The following is a 16259-nucleotide window of genomic DNA, read 5'->3' as shown; positions in this document are numbered from 1 at the left end:
CAGCTTCACTGGCTGGAAAAGTAAAAAGTCCATTCTTGTTTTAACTGCTATTCAATGCCTGTGCTGTAGATTATTACACAGTATTAACAATGTAAATGTCTGACTGGCTTGCCTGTGAAGGGACTCATCATACAATTGATGGTTTTGTGATCTATCACCACCTTGTCAGCTATTTTTCATATTTCACTGTTCCTCAAAGAGAGGATGGACCTGGAGAAGGAAGTGAGAGTGATTGTATTCAGTATGAAAACTTGACTGTGATGGAGAATGACAGCATTTGTCTTTGTTAATGCATATTGGAATTCTAATAGACATTATTACAGCTATACAGAGCAGGGATAAAAATCGAGCAGTGCCACTAGACATTGTGGGTCGTTATATGTCAATCATAAGTGCTGTCATAGGTACTATCAGGGCTGATGAACTGATGGAATGTTACACAGCAAATACTGTCAACCGCAAGATAATGAATAAAGAGATAAGTTACAAAATTTTGATATATGTTACTGTTATACCCAACAAGTCTTTGAAACCATACAGAAATACTGGTAATTTATTCCTAGCCTCTATGACCCATCGGAGCGTTTCATAAATTAGCAGTTAACATTATTCAGTGACAGTGTTTATTTGGAATCCTTTTTTATTCAAAAATCAAGCGGCAATAATAGTTTTCTATTAATTCTAATGTGTGCATTGGTGAATAAAGTAACCATTATTATTATTATTATATGTGTGTATTAAGGTTCAAATCAGGGTATAGCATTTTAATAGTCTGCTTAGCCTTCTTTTGATTATTATTGTGAAATGAATTATACAAATTATCTTTATTTGTTAAGATACTGTGCAGTTTAGGAAATCTTACGAAGAGCTTTACACTTCAAAGTCTAGTCTTAAAACTGAAATAGATAATTTTCTGGATAAATTGGACTTTCCAATTATTAGCGAACAAGAAAAAGAAGATCAACCTATATCATGCAAATGAGAAGTTGTACCCAGTACCCAGACCTTATGGGTTTCCCATATAATTTTATAAACCATATTTACAGTAAGATACTGTGTTGCAGTTTATTTTCCAATTTAAGTGTCCAAAGAAAATATTAACAATGCTGGGGAGGTCCTTGCTTTTTTTTTTTTTAAATGAAACATAAAGTTCAGCCCCCCTCCCATCCCTAATAATTTTCCTACAGTCCCTTACCGAATATTCTCAACGATGGTACAAAATGCTATGCTTTTACAATACTTCGACCCCAAAAAGACAGATTTTTCATAAGCCAGGCACGTCAAAGAGCAGACAGGTGTGCTATTTACATAACACTGCGACTTTCCGGCGAGCAGTCTCTGTAAGTAAATGTCACATATCCACGTTCACTTGAAGTCTAAGTCCCAACTGACATCCATCAAAATTTAGTCCAGTCCAGTCTGTGATGTGTCTGCGTCTGCTGACATTGTTCACCGAGTAAATAGCAGGTTTGGTATTTGATCCAAACTGGACAAAAGTAAATGTTGCCTTTCATATTCCCATCCGTCATTCTGAAGAGGAACTCATGTTTGCTACAGGAAGGTCTGTACGAGGAATGTACCGTTTATTTATTGTGTTGTTGTTAAATGTATACCTCAAATACTGTATATCATGAATCCATTCAGAAAATGGCAGTGTCACTGTCACAATAAACATAACTATAGTTATCTGGCTGTTCAAATAAATTTGTGTTTTTTTAAATGTGTGCCCATTAACAGAGGGAAAATCAATAAATAAATTAAACGTATATCCCTTGTGTTTCATGTTTTAAATGTAATGTGGGCTATGCATGAACAAATATGTTTTGTTTGCCAAAATTCACAGACAAAGCAATCTACAGTATGTTATTCTGCATAGTGAATAACTAAAATCAGTTAAAGATCACATTAAATATATCCCCCCCTCTTTTCAAAATCCTCTCCACTTTCTAATTAGTTTGATATTATTTGATGTATAAGTCACGGTTATTGGCTACTATTTTAAGCAATAAAGAAAGTAAGACATCTTTTTCTTTAGTACTATTCATTCTGGCCTAATTTCATTATGATCGATTTCATTATTCCCTGGATTCTATATATATCATCATACTCCTTATAAATGTATGTAGAAATGCAGGAAATGGGATTCAAATCAGGCAGAGGACCCCCAGACCCCTCAAACACACACACACACACACACACACACACACACACACACACACACACACACTTCTCAAACCAAAGTTACACCCATGGTTAGGGCTATTCTAGCTACAGCTTGTTTATGTAATACATGGCTGTGACGTTTGTATTGTTACAGTAGCTCCCTGGCTGAATTAGCCAAATCAGTGTTGTGACTTTAATGCTCACCAGTGATATAAGTACTAAAACTGTAAACTAAGTTGTTATTGCTGTTATTGTTGTATAAAAGAAAACTCCTTGTTAAAGTCCTGCTTGCTTTACTGATGGGACTGGCAATGACAAAGCTGCAGAATCCAGCTCTTTGTGGTCCTGAGCTGTAGACTGCTGTCAGAAACTCTTGAATTATCAAACAAACAAGACAGTAGAGGCGGCTTGCTTTCCCTGGAGTTCAGCGCACTACAAGTCATCCTTCATGCTGGGCCGGTCTGGCTCTGCGAATGTGGAAGCAGGTGTGGTGGCAGGACAGTGGAAGGCCCCTCTCCGGCTTTGCCTTCACTGCTGCCCATTTGTTAATGACCGGGCTGTGGGAAGCTAGTCCTTTGTGTACGCTGTTATAAAGCACTCAAAGCCTCCAGGATGGCAGCAAGCTCACTTCTTTGGCCCCAGGGCACTCTATGGAGAATAAGACACACCTCATGCTTTGTTTTCCTGCTCCACGGGATCCCACACCAGAGGAGAGCCAGAGTATAAAAGAAGCAGTGTCTCAGTTGTTTCTATTAAAAATATACTTCTTTTCACACATTCTCTCAGGTAAAGAAACCTTTTTTTTTGTTCATGCACTGTTTCTGATGTGTGAAATAATATAGCCTGTACAAGAAGTTATTTTACCAGAAGTGTTAAGAGTATCAAAACATTAAAGATAATTCCTGGTGACTAGATAGGTCCTGACAGGCTACAATTTGTTTAACAAATGTGTGCATAATTTAGGCTCATCACACAGAGATCCAAGAAACTCAGGTATCACACATTAACGTTAAAGGAAATCTTCAACTTTTTTTTTTTTCAATTTGGATGAGAAGAATAATACAATGTTAGATATGAATCTCCCACCAGTAGCCGGTTAGCTTAGCGTAGCATGAAAACTAGAAACAAGGAAACAGCCAGCTTGGCTCTGTTCAAAAGTAACAAAATCAGCCTATCAGGTCATCTTAAGCTCACTAATTAACATGTTATATCTTGGTTGATTAATACTAGAAACCATTTAAAAAAAAAAAAAAAAAAAAAAAAGACCATTTCTGGTTTTTACAAGAGTTATGTTTCAAACTTGTTAACCCTGCTAAATTAACCTAAGCCAAGACTGCTACCAAGACTGATACCTCCAGATAGGCTTATGAAGAGATGTGTAGTATTAATCTGCCAACTCTTGGCAATAAAGTTAATCAGCTTGTCTCCCAAAATGTAAAGCTCAGCACCTCGTCACAGCAGACAGACACAGTTAGCAGCTATCTGATGAACCAATACGACAATTTAGCAGCTAAAGAGCCAAATATTTACCCAAGGAGTTGGTAGAGACCAAAAAGAGAGCTAAAAGAGAGAAAATCTTTATATTTGTATGTGGCCTAAAACACAACTGAAAATGAATGTTAACCGTAACTGCTGGTGCTGGATGTGTAAATAAGCAACTCTAACCAAATCAACTTAACAGGTGATGACATGTCAGTGTTACAGTCACAATGCCTCCAAGTTGCCAAAAAGTCAGATAGCGCATGTCTAAGGATGAGCTGTACTGGATGTATATAAGCATTATTTTCTTACCCGAGGATGTGAACAAGTTATTATATTTAGAAAGTGTCTCCCATGTCGTCAGAGCTAAGCCCGGGAGTCGATAACATCAAGTTTTACAATATAGTGTTCAGGTGCTAACAGTTCGTATTAAGTGTAATCTCATCTGATTTCCAAACTGTATTTCCCTCTTAAATTTTCTCATTTTCTGTGGATCAATAAGAGTAGCTGTACAAGTTCAACAAGTTCAGCTCTGGTTTGGTTTGTTAACCTCCTGTTTTTCCATCACAGACCATCTTTCCAGAGTTTATTCAATTTGTATTTAGGCTCTCAGAATTACACCCATACATTCATTTGACATTGTCATCAATATTTATCGCATTTATCACACAAACGTACAGGATTTCACTGGTCAGTTATAGAGACAATAAGACTGCAGACCAAGAACTCATAATATTTTGGTTCCAATTACTATTGATTTTACAATTGGTTTGCAGCAGGATGTTGTTTTATTACTAATATATTTAATGTGCAAATCAATAAGAACACTTGCTCGTCTCATTCATAGGATGGCCGTAAAATCAAAGATGTGGATTTCAAACAGCTGCTTTCTGATCCTTCCAGTAAATGACTGCAGCAGACTCTTTAACGCAGAGGAATCATTGACTCAAAGAAGGACACACACGCTAGCAAACTATTATCTTTACAATACACACACAGCAGGTAAAACGTGCATTTGGCACTAGGTTGGTATGTTGACACATGTTTAAAGAGCATTGTGACTCTATTGGCTTCCAGCAGGGTCTAACAGCGAGCCAGCTGTGGGGTTTATCTCAACAAAAGGCCGTCAAAAGTAAGTGCAATTACTGCCACAAGCAATAAAACAGCCACTGCATTCCATAGCAACGGTGAGAGGGCGCATAGGAACCTAAGAGCTCCGCCGGCCCTACCGTGTGGGCCTCAGTTTGAGTGATGACGGCACAACATGATGGAGTAAGGCACGGAGAACCAGGCCATGTGGAGTACATTTATAATCTGTAATTGATAATGTAATGAAGGCTGTGAATAGGCTCAGAGTGACTTCTCTCCTTTTGCAGTCACTGCCATGGCAGGCTTGTGTTTTTCATGCCTGGATGGGGGTTGCTTGGCGATGTGGGTTCATTCTACCAAAATTACCGGCGCTTCTCTCTCTATCGCTCTGCTTTCTGTCAGCTCACTCTTTATCACAGACCACCTCTACCTCTTTTTTCGCTCCGCGGACTGTGTGACACGGAATTGACATGTAGGTTCGCAGGCAACACGATGCTATTGAGCTGTGATGTAAAGGTAGCTACCAGGCTTCCTAAATACATCCATGCTAGAGCGGGCATGGAGCAGGGGGAGCAGGCAGGCCTCACCGCTGGGTTTTAGCTCAGCTGCAGGCCTGTTAGATCAAATGAACCGCTCCATGCTTCTACACCAGCAAGGTCAGGCTGGGGATCTGTGGTGGAGGAGGTCACGTCACCGTGTGGGATTTGAGGCCGCTCAGATGGAAGTCAACATTTATGAAAGCTGACAATGATTAACCACGTAGGGGTTTTGTCACATAGAACTGAAAATATGGACTTTCAAAAGGCTCCGTTGGAGTGACACAATACATGGCGCTGGAGACATTTGGATAAGATGGCTGGGACGTATAAATGATCATTAAAAAATGAACAGTGCACCGCTGTGTGAGTGAGTGGCACCCATTGCCGGTGGACTCTTCAGAGGCTGCTTGCTACTTGACAGTGTGTCTCGCTAAAGTGTCGAGGTTGGGGGGTGTTGGTAGTTGGGCTCTAAAGTGAGATGGAGGTGCACACTGGTCAAATCGAAGGGTAAAGTGGTAGCTTTGGCTGCACTCCTTCCTAATGCCCTACGGCACCTCCACCATTAGCATTCCCCACTGCGACTTGAGTTCATAAGACTAATGGAGTTGCTACCTGGGGACATTAATTGTGCGTGACACCACTCGTGGGCTTTTGTGCACTCACACTAATATCACTGTGCCTGCCTGACAAAGCGCCCGAAAAGATTACAAACAAACCCCAAATAACTGCCAGTGTTGTGTTACTGTTTGACAGCGGAGTATGTGTGAGTTTGGAATGTGTGTTGGTGTGCGTGTGTGTGTGTGTGTGTGTGTGTGTGTGTGTGTGTGTGTGTGTGTGTATGTGTAGGGTTTGGGGGTCGAGGAGGCTACGGTTCACTTACAGGATGTGGAACAACCTGAGGAGCCAAGTGATATGTTAAAGAAAAATAAGCATCTCACCTAAGTGTATGGATGACTTCATCATCGCAGGACAACTCCCTGACAGCGTTACGGCTCACATCAAACTTCTTCTTTCGCTGTGACACATGCATGACTTCATCCAATAAAAATGCAGCCCTGGCTGTAAGCAAAAGGCTGCATGTGAAGCCCCCCAAGAGTATCTTCAATCCACAGGGCACAGCAGGCAGACAGGGGTGTTAACGGAGGAGATGTGCAGAGGTGTGTGCTTCTGTGTCTGTAAAAGTTAAAGTGTATTAATGTACACCGTCCTATCAGTATATTAGGACCACATGTACAATCTAATGTAATAAATGCAATAAATCCTCTTGTATCTTTGTGAAGCTTAGAGTGTTTATTTTTTGTCTGTACTTCAACTTTATTTTTGTAATGTATTCTTCGTAGCATTAGATTTGCTTTAGATTAGATTGTAGAAGTGTACCTGTGCTGCTAATAAACTGTATATAGTGAACTCTTCACCAACGTTCACTGTTAATACGATGAGTGAGTGAAACTGAAAATGTATTAGTATTCACAATGTAGAGCGAATGTGTTCAGAGCTTTGGCTTCAGAATATGTGCAGTAACACACAGCCAAGTTTGTCACTATGAAAAAGGGGACAAAAGGTTGCCTGCCGCAGCAGTGCGATTATATGGTTTTGTGTGAATATACAGTGTATTGTTTTAAGCCATTTGTCATAATGATAGCTAATCTCTTAAATACCTCATATTATGCTCATTTTCAGGTTCATAATTATATTTAGAGGTTATACCAGAATAGGTTTACATGGTTTAATTTTCAGAAAACACCATATTTTTGTTGTACTGAGCATTGCTGCAGCTCCTCTTTTCACCCTGTGTGTTGAGCTCTCTGTTTTAGCTACAGAGTGAGACATCTCACTTCTTTACCATCTTTGTTGGGAGTCGCACATGCGCAGTAAGTACTGCTAGCTAGTTAGAAGCAGAGTATGAGGGCGTGCCACGCTAGCAGCTAGGTGAGCATTATAACGTGTGTTACAAAGTGACACACCTTCGTCACGGAAGTAAAGGCTGGACTACAATAGAGTTGTTTGGAGCAGTTTGTGAACAGTGTTTTCTGGTGGAGATGGTAAGTCCCTTTGGGGTGGACTTTGGGCTTTTTCACTTTGTAAACCTATAACATGCACAACAAAGATATACAACACAATAAAGGAAAGAGAAAAGGCAAAAAAAGCATAACATGAGCACTTTAATTCAATATTAATACATAACTTGTGCCTTGGAAACATACAGTAGGTTTAATAATAGTTTGTTAATTTGTGCATTTCATTGGAAGCATGTTGAGTCAAGTCATTCTCACCTCCATTGCCAACTGAAAATTCCCTGCGACATAAAGTACAGAAGGCTTTTGTTGAGTCACCGCTGACGGTCTTAACCCACGTCTTTTTTACTTCTCTGGTTTATTGCTGCACAGACTTTTCTTTACTGCAGGTTTATCCATATGTGCAGTTTAATCCTCTGTGTGGATCAGTGATGACCGGTGTCCATGATCATTCTAAAGTGTCGTGATCAGCAGTGCTGCTGTGTCTGTTGTATCAGTCGGTGGTTAGATCAGCGTTAGCGGTCAACAAACGGGACAAGGGAGGTCACATATGGGACAAATCCATTAAGCCCAATATAAGGGACGTCCCGGCTAATACGGGACATTTGGCAACCCTATGTGCAGTATACTGTTGTATAGTTTGCTTATTTGCAATTACATTCACAGTACATTAGAAATAGCAATGTTTACATAAAGTACATGTTTGTGCACATTAGTATACAAGACTGTCACTGGTGTAGTCTAATGTATTTTAGTGGGTATACTGTACTATATAAATATGTGGACCAGAATGGACATGGAAATTTTGAGTGTCAAAGACTTCATTTCCTGCGTTCTGAAACACTTTAATACACCAATTTGCCTATTCGAAGGAAAACAAGGATGACAATTCAAAATACATCAAAAATATAATGGAAAGTATGTTGTTACATCGCATTGCACATTTTTAAGTTGGTATATGGAAATCCTGGAGCTTTCTTAGTGGGACTAGACTACACTACTGTACTAACTATAAATTCTACTCCAATGTGCGGATGTGTAATTTAAGCTAAAGCTAATTTCCAACTTTTGTTCTTTGAAGGAATTAAAATGAAATAAGAAAAATAATAATAATGAAACCATCAGCCAGAAGATGGAAAGTTTATTTGAGGTGTACTTCTCTCCAGAGAATTTCATATTGCTTGCTGGCTTTTTCTGAAAAAGCAGTTTGAACAGAATACAGTTCAGTATTTGATTCAGGTGACTACATGATGTTAGTTACCTATAGTTAAATATACAGGTAACTGCAATAAAACGCAGTGTATGGACAACATTGGCATAAAGATAATGAATGTAGTCTTCAATGCAAAGTGATTTAACATATTTTCAATGCTGAAACATCAGGATTATGTTGGCCAGAACGTTTGATGGCGGACACTGATGCTTTGGCCCAGAAGGTAATTGTGACACAGGACTGCAGAAACATGGTGAGAAGAGGCCAGTCAGTCGATTTTAGCATTCACTTTATGTCAAAACATTTATTTAATTGCACGATAACAAGTTTGCATTGAATTTACGCCATCTTTTAAAGCAGGTGAACTACTGAACATACAAATGAACGATGACTGCTTTTCAGTTACATGTCCATTTTAATCAGGAGAGACGTCGTTGCAAATTTGTTACATATGCACAATATGAAATGAGTCTTTGGTGATTAGACTCCATCGCTATGTAACTAATTTTAGAAGGGGTAGAGAAGCCATTAGTGGGCATATCCCCCAATGGAGTCTAGACACTGGTGGTGGTGAAGGAGCCTTAAGACCGGATGGAAGGAGCTGAAGGGAGCGGTCTGCTGGAGGAGGACCCAGGGTGCCGTGGATGACGATGACCGGAGGTGAAAGGGGGAGGAGGAGGAGGAGGAGGAGGAGGAGGTTGCACGCTTTGCCTGAAATGACAACTGATGGCAGCGGAGAGAAGAACAGATTTAAAGCAGGGATGCAATGCTATGATTGGCTTGTGGAATTCATGGCCAATTCTGGTTGGTTTAACTGTAAAGTGAATGCCCCGAATCAGCTGATCAGTTTAGGAAGAGAGAGAGAGAGAGAGAGAGAGAGAGAGAGAGAGAAAGAGAGAGAGAGAGAGAGAGAGAGAGAGAGAGAGAGGTGAATGAAGTTTAGAAGTCTTCCTGAAAGAATTCACGCTGAGCTTCATATCACAAGATCGCAAGAACCAATCATAAGACAAATCAAAATGAAAGTGCAGAAGGAATCAGAATTGGATTTATTGCCAAGTAAGTAACACTTGGTGCCTTGGTGGATGGTGTATACTAGCCTGGGAAAACCCTGACGAACTTCTGGCAAATTTGCTCTGCAAGTCAGTCTGGCCAAGAGCCCATTCAAGCCCATTTCCAATTTTTCCAAATCGAGACACCAATCACAACCGTTGAGGCGGGCTTTACTCAATGACGATAGCGCAGCGACAGCAGGCAGCTTCTTGTTAACATTCAACATGATGGCCACCGAAGCACAGCAACCCGTTGATGCCGCTGTCGCTGCCACGTCACCCCGATCATTGCTCTGATTGGTTGAAGGACTATCCAATTGCGCCCAGAGGCATTTGAGCGGTGTCTGTTGGTGACGCCCCTTTGGAAATGAGCTGTGAATGAAGCTTGCCCAGACCCCCTCTCAGTTACACCTGAGAAGGGTCTGGTGTCACCCAGGCTGGGTTCATACATAAACTTTAAAAGGCAATTAAAAAAACGATAACATAAGCAAATATCTACAATATAACGGTTTAACAATAAGAAAAGAAGGCTGTATGGTTTAGTGCAGGATGTGCAAAAATGTTTAGGGATGCGCAAAAAAGCAAGAAGAAAATACCAAGAATTATAAAAGCTTTAACTATGATCATAAAGTATAGTTTTGATGAGACAGTGACCAAAGAGTGTCATCCATATAAAGTGTTTAACTAATTCTGCATCTTTAATCACACAAGTTGAAGTAAAAAAAACACTTCATTTAACAAAAAAACAAACATCTCATGTTCTGTGGGTTTCTTGTGAAGAAAGGGCCAAAGGGTTGCGGCCTCTCCCCAGCGAGTCAAACCAATTTTCACTTCCATAATTACATTTGTATTTACATTAGGACGCTGAAAGTTGATTTGTCATTTCTGATTTATTTTTTTTTTCACGTCCATTCTCTTCATCGCAGACACGAAAATCATTACCCCCTTTTGTCATAGCAAGTACTGGCAAGCCACAATAAAGCAAGAGTCATGTAATGAATGTCAAAACTATTTCCATCAGATATCGTGAAATATGGGTTCAGAAGACCCATTCAAAGAGATAATATGATAATTTGATTTCTCAGATAGGCTGAACGGAAATGCCTTGTCTGGACATTTTGAAAAGCAGAATCCATTACTTATTCTTAATTCACCCTGGCATAAATTAAAGGATTTCTGCAGGCCATTAACTCATCCATTAATACCCAGGGTCAAGATTATTGAAGCCCAGGGTAAGGCGATATGAAGGGCTATTTCTTCAAGACGTGTCATCTAATGATTACACTAGGGTTCTGAATCCTCCGCCATTAATTGTAAAATGATCTCCTCCTTTTGCTCCAGTTAAACAGCAGGCAAAGATAATAGTCACACGGGTAGATAATCCTGTTGCAAAAAAATTAATTTCCATTTCATTTGTTTTGTTATGTTTCAGGCAATTTCTGGGCCGCGCTTGATTGTTTCAGAGGATATGAAGTGTAAGAACAGGGGAAACTACTGAAAAGAGGTGTAAAATTAGGTTTGTGTCAGCACAAAATTGAAACCTGCTGAGCTATTTTTAATTCGAAGTGTTGGAGTGTATGATGAAGGTGGCTCCAAAATGCAGAGGGGTATAAAGAGATTTTAAAAAAAGGGTGCAGATCCTACGTGTGCACAAATTGCTTACCCACTTGCCACCATAGACATGATATATACTCATCCTAATTTGTTTCATGTGTCCCCACAGTGAAATGCAATTGTCACACAATGTGCTTCTCACTCCAGTTTACTGAGAGCTGTAGATTTGTGCCAGCATAAATCCACACGGACACCAAAGCTTGTGTGAAAACCCCCCATCTCTGTAAACTCTAGAAATGTGCTCAGGTGCTCAGCAGCTCTCCACCAATTTGGGACCTGTGTAAAAGGAGATGAAATTAAGGCAAATAAAAATCATATTAAAGAATATTACAGCCTAACAGCCATTAGTCTACAGCTTCCTGTCATCTTTTGATGGATTCCTCACTTAGTTCAATGAATGGTCTAATGACATTGATAAAATCACTTGCAACCAAACAGAAAGGGGGCGTAATCCACTGATACACGCACGATACACGGAGCAAATTCACTTAAAATGTTCACAATTATTCATGCTTTCCAAATTTTTGATACAATATTTACAACTTGGGAGTAGATATACAATGCAATCCCCCCACAGTAACAAAACCCCTGTGCATTAAAGCAGCTTATATCTCCCCACTAACTCCAAGGACCTGCAGCCCCACTCTGACATACTAAGGGGAATTAATTTTACAAGCAGGGAGTTCCTCCTTATTGCTTCCTGGTAGTGCCAAGCGCGTCTGGCTTCAAAAATGATCCTGACATACACATGCACAATAGATGAGCTGTACGGATGCTCACAGCCCATGAATACAAAGCCGGACCAGCAGCCGGTGGAGTTGAGTGGAGTGGAAATCCTTCAGTATTCACTGACCTCTTTGCTATTTCATCCTCTCTCAACTATTTTTCTAGTTTGGGGAAAACACTTTCTATCACTGTCAGGATGGGCAAGGATAAAAACTCTCTACTAGCAGATTAGCTGTCTGCCCACTCCCGCCGCTGTACCGCAGCAATAAAACACAGGCTCGCACAGCTCCCTTACCTTTAGTTTGAAAGCTGATTGGGGAATTGGATTTATTTTGTTTCATAATTTTAGCAGACAATGGCTCCCGCTGTGATTGAGCATCAAATTGTGATCAAGCAGGTTACACAGACACAGAGAGGATTTACAATGGTATTTCAGGAATTATTGGACAAATGTAGGACTTTTCTTTGTGAGGAGAAGCTTTAAAGACAAAAAAAAAAGCTTATGCCCTGCCTTTCCCTTTTATTACACACATCTCTGCCTGTTTGCCTTGAAAAAAGTTGTACTGAAATGTGCAAATAAGATGGCATATTTCCCTGCACCCTGCAACGTGACAGTGCAAAAAGATATGAAACCGTTCAATCTATTTAATTAAGACAGCTTAGTAGTGGCACCCGGTTGCAGGGTGTTTAAGCTAATTACAGTATTAATTACAACATTAATTAAATGACATAATTGCCTTTCAAAACAATGACTCCTGTATCCCTGGCAAGGTAAAGGGTTAATTTACTGTGGAAGCAGGCATGCATTATTTACATGCTTGGATGAATAATACATTTAAGAAGTGGGCTTATAAATTTACTGGCACAAAGAAAAGCAAAGCTTAGTAGCTAAGAAAGGCTGATTTAAATATCTGTCTTAAATGAATATTTCTTTGAGTTATGGTCACACCACAGTGGGGTAAATCTGTTTGGTTGCTATCTGTGGGGTCTCAGGGGAATAAACTTCACCGTGTAAAGAAATCAAATGTGTAATTTAATTATTCCCAACGCTGTGTGTACATTCAGTGCTGTACGATAAATTAAAATATTATTTGCAATTGTACTTTTAGATATAACTTGTGTGATTCTGTAGAAATGCATAGTATTTGACTGAGGCCTGGTGATGCATCATCATCTATATCTCGGCTATATTCTCTGCCAGATATAGTCTTAAATCCCATTCAAAATCCATCCAGCAAGTCACTGCAGCTGTTAGTGTTTAATACTTTTACATCTGGTGTATTTGTATCTTGTGTAGTTGAGATTTACAGTATGATAGAGGAACATCTTTATATATGTGTGTATAAAAAGCAAACACAGGCGTTTCCAAAGACTGAAGAGGTAAACAAACACACAGGGGAAAAAAAAAAAAAAAAAAAAGAGGTGTGAGCTGAGAAGGTACCACGCTGAGCCAAAAACACTTTCAATTTCCATGGACCAGACATATGAAGAAAAAAAATTACATCTCAGTCTGACGAGTGACTAATCAAGGCGAGCGAAATGGTGCTGCAATAAATTACTCCACTGTGAAATAAACCACACAAACAGACTGATGATAATAAATGTAAATTATTTCTGGGGAGAAATTTCCCTGGTACATGAGTAATATGAACCATCAGGAAGGAGTCTTCCTTAACATTAATTACAGAAAATGACAAGTGAGCTGACAAGTAGGAAGGCTCATTATCTGAAAACATATTCACAACTTCGCAATTTGCGCAAGATGGACTCCAGCTAAATTAATCTCCTTTCTTTGCATGAGCCCCTTCTAATTTTCATGTTATTAACAGGTTTGCAGTATCACTCAGTGCTTGTCACCCTAATCAGGTTTTTTCGGCGTGTTCGGGAAACCGTGGTGTCATTTGAAAAGGATCAGGCCTCATAATGTGCTCTCCATCACGCGTCTGAATCTACAAGGTTGCTTTTAATAAGGTTCCTTAATCATTTCTCCTTTTTGCTCAACTTTTGGCCTGGTTGGCTTCTATTATCACTCTTTTCATGGAGAGGCACCATTAAAAGAAAAGCTGGCTTATCTAAGGACAGGAAGCATGGAAAAGAATTTCATTGGGTCATTATGAGATGGACGATCTCCCATAACCTACATGTAAATAGGATCACATATTGTTTTTATTATTTGAAATTGTCACAAATATGTGGGAATGAATACCTCTAAATCCTCAGCCAGACTCCAGTGATTTTTGACAACATTTTGAATGAAAAACAATGATTTAAGCCTGTACCTCAAAATGCTGTTGTGTCAAAATAAACCTCCACTCCAAAGAACATAGGATTTAACTGTACAAGTGTAATAAAAATATTACAACTCAAAACATGAGTCATTTGGTTGAATCCCAGTTTGTAGCATTTAGCTTAACATTAGTACTTTTAAACCAGGTTAAGAAAAAAAAAAACTATCAAAGCTCAAAAGAAACCGGTATATGTGCTTTGGTCAAGGTAACAGCCCCGACAACCCTGTCCCTGGAAATGATGATTATATATAATAATAAAAATACATTTTATCCATTTAGCGCTTTTCATAGTACTGAAAGACACTTTACTGTAAAACCATGGTAAGTACAATAAAAGCAGGTGAAGCAATAAAACAGCACAAAACATAAAAACAATCATATTACACAATATAGGTTACTACCAATTTGCAGTATTGGAGGAAGTACTCAGATCCTATATTAGGTAAAAGTAGATAAAGCACCGTCTAAACATCCATTACAAGTGAAATTCCTGAATTCAAAATGTTACTTAACCCCGTATCATGTCCTTAAAGTATCAAAAGCAAAAAAATACTCATTATGTAGAATGGCTTTTTATGAAAGTGTTGTACTATTACAGAATATTAATGCCATTTGTATCACTAACATCATGTTGGAGCTTTTTAATGTTGTGTTTTGTCCAGCCTGGTCTCACAGAATTCCGTGAAATGATGACGAACTGTTAACACTGCATTACGTGGTGGTGGTACGGAATGTGTGAAAATTCCGTGTGGCCACCACGGAAAACAATGCCAATGTAAAGCCATTGAGAACAGGACGTAGCATTAAGAACGACAACGCTAGCGAGTAATATGAAAGCCCGAAAATCCGCATAGGGATGTTGGTTGGGGTGGTGGATGGGTCAGACAACACAGGATTTTCTCCCAGGAGACCGGGGATCGTGTCCCGCGTGTCACGATTCCTAACCCTGACCGTCCCATTGTTCTTTTCCTAAACCCAACCCCCGTTGTTTTAAGGGTCTGTGTTAATTTTGCGGAATTCTTCCGTGGGCCCATCACGGAATTTTCGGCAATTCCGTAAAACTGCCACAGATTTCCACAAAGGAAATGTTGAAACAAATGTAACCTGTTGTCCCCAAAACGTGACTGAGAATCCAGTTAAGCTGTAAGGGAATGTAATTTTTTGGGTGACAGGGTTAAATTAAAGCATGATACAATTTATATAGTTATGTTTAGGTACAAAATATTTGGTTAAGGTTAGGGATAGATTGTGTTTCTTCCTAAATTTTATGAAAGATCAAATGGACTCTGAGCACATTACATGATGCGTTTCTTGTATTAACATCTGACTGAAATCGCAATCTTTCTCTAACCTTAAACACAGTGCTTTTGTTGCCTAAACCAGACCACGTGCATCCCGTCCTGTGTTTTTGTACGCCAGTGGTGGTTCTAGACCATTTCAAATGGAGGGACAAGGCTGGGGCCACATGCAATTTTAGGCGTACCAAATATATTAAGCACAAGTCACCTTCCAAAGGTTTGGTTCTACAAAAGACCAACGATACACATCTAACACTAAACATAGTAATAACCGTGAAAAAATGTATCACTGAACGTGAATAATATCCCTTTATTGGGAATAAAGGTGCAGTTAGAAATGTATGTAAAATTTGCCACAGTTAGGGGGGCCAGAGGAGTGTGAGGCTTAATATTACAAGGGCACCCCACAGAAGCGTTGTTATACACCCACCACCTCCATACAACTTATGCACATAAATTAATAAATGTAGTTATTCGTACACCAGGGAACTAAATCCGGGCAGCAATCACGTTGCCGGACAAAGTGCAACTGGCAAAACAAATTAGTAGTATATGCACAAGTTAAAGCTAATTAACAAGGATATGTAATCCCTATGCATCTACTGCTAACTGGCATTTAACATAATTGACCAAACGTGGTGGTAGCATTATTTTGTCTCCCGTTTGCATTGCAGTTTTCTGGATTTTTAAAATACTTTTAGGTGGAGAGAGGATGAATGCATTTAAATTGAACTACTCAGCTGTTTGAATGAGTGAAATCCATCAGCAATTAGATTGTGTTCCATT

This window comes from Perca flavescens, chromosome 5, assembly GCF_004354835.1.
Source record: "Perca flavescens isolate YP-PL-M2 chromosome 5, PFLA_1.0, whole genome shotgun sequence".
Taxonomy (NCBI): Eukaryota; Metazoa; Chordata; class Actinopteri; order Perciformes; family Percidae; genus Perca; species Perca flavescens.
The sequence above is the reverse complement of the archived record's forward strand: the minus strand, read 5'-3'. Positions refer to the sequence as shown.